This window comes from Castor canadensis, chromosome 1 (assembly GCF_047511655.1).
Source record: "Castor canadensis chromosome 1, mCasCan1.hap1v2, whole genome shotgun sequence".
In the NCBI taxonomy this organism is placed as follows: Eukaryota; Metazoa; Chordata; class Mammalia; order Rodentia; family Castoridae; genus Castor; species Castor canadensis.
Window position 1 is genome coordinate 56,734,264 of NC_133386.1, and position 3,344 is coordinate 56,737,607.

Genomic DNA, 3,344 nt, shown 5'->3' on the forward strand with positions numbered 1-3,344 from the left:
TGAACCTTTCAGATTTGGAAGAATTCACACTTGACTGAGTTCTTGGATCTTGGTCTCACAGAACTGCTTTAAGCTTTGCCTTCAACCTGAGGGGTGCTCACTGCCCCAGGAGGGCTCTACTTCCACATTCTGCTATATGTAACTGGCCAATGAGTCCAGCCTCTGATCTTTCAAACTCCCACAGAGGACCCTGACCTGAGCCAAAACCAGCTTAATAGAAAATCTAGTGAAAAGAGTCCTCTTGTTGTCTGATGAGCAAGCCCATGTAGCAGTGTTGGGCAGCTCGACGGTTTCTGATACCAGGCTATGCCAGGAAATTCAAAACCACTTAAAAATGAATTTAAAGCGATTTATTTTCACCATACTATCTGAATTTTAAACCCCTCTCTCTGTCTCTCTCTGTCTGTCTTCCTCTCCCCCTTTCCTCTCCCCCATGGAAACATTCCATAAAGACTATGCCATCTTGACTTTTTAACCTATAGTTAAATATTTATTCAACTGTGGCCTCTGCAAAAGGTAGGGGAAATGCAGGGCTGTTCATTTTTCATGTATTACCCCCTTAGCTTCCAAGAGCTCTCTTGAGAACTAACATGACTAGTTTTGAAGAAATGTCTATCTGAAGTTTGGCAATCCTATCAATTTTGGTTTGATTTCTTCTTCTGTTAAAGTCAAACACATACCAAGTTATTAATTAAAAATAAATATACATTGTGTGCATATACCACAGTTTATTTATTCAATCTTCTGTTAATGGACATATGTGTTTTGCTTTTAATTTTGTGCTATTACCTACAAATACTGCTATAAACATTCTTGCATGTGAATTCTAGTGGATATGTGTATGAGTTTCTCTTAAGGATACCAGAGCAAGCAGGGCACCAGTGGCTCACACCTGTAATCCTAGCTACTTGGGAATCTGACATAGGGAAGATCATGGTTTGAGGCCAACCCAGGCAAATAGTTCTTGAGATGCTATCTCCAAAACCAGAGCAAAGTGGACTAGAGACATGACTTAAGCTGTAGGGTACCTGCTTTGCAAATGTGAAGCCCTGAGTTCAAACCTCAGTCCCACCAAAACAAACAAACAAAAAAACCAAAAAACCAAAACAGAGCAGAATTACCGGTTGCAACATATGTGCAAGTTCAACTTCACCAGGTAAAACAAAACTGTTTTCCAAAGTGATGTATACTCTTCCAAGTAATATAGCCCACGAGAGGAATCCCCATCACCCCCTTACACTTGATATTTTCAGAATTATTTTTTCTAAGTCAGCAAATTTGTAATAGTACCACACTGGGGCTCTATCCTGAAACTCAGATTTTTTTCTGCTTTATCTTTAAAAAGTTCATTGTTATTACTTTTTGTTAAATTTTTTGTTGTTTTTGTTTTTGACATGGGGTCTTGCTATGTTACCTAGACTGGCCTAAAAACTCTTGGGCTCAAGAGATCCCGGGGTAGCGGAGACTAGGCACACACTACCACTTGTTAAAGCTTTAATATGCCTGGGGTTTGAACTCAGGGCTTTGTGCTGACTAGACAGATATTCTACCACTGGAGCTGCACCTCTGGCCCTTTTTCCTCTCCCTATTTTGGAGATGATAGGGTCTTGCTTTTTGTCACAGCCGGCCTGGAATACGGTCCTTCTATTTGATGCTTCCCACTGTAGCTGGGATGACAGGCAGATGCCATTCTGTTTAGATGAGGTCTCACAAACTTCTTTGCCCAGAATGGCCTGAAACTGCAATCCTGTTTTCAGCCTCCTACATTGCTTGGAATGACAGGCCTGTGCCACTGTGCTCAGATATTGGTTGAGATAGAATCCCTCTAAGTTCCCCCCACCTCCTGGCTGGTCTTGAACAGCTATTTTCCCAATCTCAGCCTCCCAAGGTGCTAGGATACAGACTTGAGCTACCCAACTATATAATTTACTCTTATATGTGATATTAGATAAAAGTCAAATGTAAATTTTTTCATATGAAGTCTCATTTTAACATTGTTTATTATTTAAAACAATATAATTTTATATACCCAATTTATAACCAGCAGCTCTCTAAAATTCTAATTCAGTAATTTATGCATAGATTAAAAAATTATAGATTATGTAGACATACAATTACCCCATCTTTCTTTGTAACTCAAATGGATATTAAATTTTCTTAAGTGTGTTTCTTTGGAAATTTAAGTCATTGCATGATTTTCCTCATACTTTTTTTGTTGGGGGGGTATTACTGGGGTTTGAACTCAGAACTTCATGCTTACTAGGCAAGTGCTCTACCACTAAAGTCAATCTACCTGCCCGTTTTTATGTTGGGTATTTTTGAGATAGGGTCTTATAAACTATTTGCCCCTGGGTTGGCGTTGAACCACAATCCTCCTGATCTCTGCCTCCAGAGAAGCTAGGATTACAGGTGTGAGCTGTTAGTGCCTGGCTCATGTACTATTTTTATGTGGTGAATAATTGCTGTCTCGTGTCAAACTAATCTTGTATTCTATGGGTTAATCAATTAGACCATGCTGGCTCACGCCTGTAACCTTAGCTACTCAGAAAACAGAGATCAGAAGGTTTGTGGCTCAAAGCCAGCCCTGAGACAAATATCTTGAAAAAAAAAATCTCTCACAAAAAACAGGCTGCCAGAGTGGCTCAAGCAGTAAGAGTGCTTGCCTATCAAACATGAACCTCAGTGCCACCAAAAAAGTAAGTAAATAAAAAATCAGACCACAGTGGGTCATTTCTATACATTGCTAATACTTTAGAATTTTGGTATCTGTGTTTTCAAGTAATACTAGCCATTATAGTTTTCTTTCCTTTTTTTTTTTTAACTTCTTCCTGTCTGAATAAACTTGTATGCCCTGTAATAACTCTCTAAAATCCCCTTGTTCTCTTTCAGTCCCAGGTTCACCTTTTGTGGATTTCACATACAAGTGAGGTCACGCTGTGTTGATCTTCCTGGGCCTGGTTTATTTAACTTAAAATAATGTCCTCCAGGTTCAGCCATGTTGTTACAAATGGGTAAATGGATATTGCTCCTTTTAAGATTGAATCGCATTCCAGTAGGTATATATACCGACATTTAGGCTGGTTCTACATCTTGGCTATTATGAATAATATTAGAATATATATAAGAGTACAGAGATCTCTTTAACATAATGACTTCATTTCCATTGGACATATGCCCTGTAGTGAGAATATTGGATTATATAGCAATTCTATTTTTAATTTTTTGAGGAAACTCCTTGCTGTTTTCCAAAATGACTTTACTAAATTGTGTGTATAAAAGTCCTCTGTTCGCTATAGCCTCTCAGCATTTGTTTTCCTTCATTTTGATAATCCTAGACCTAATAA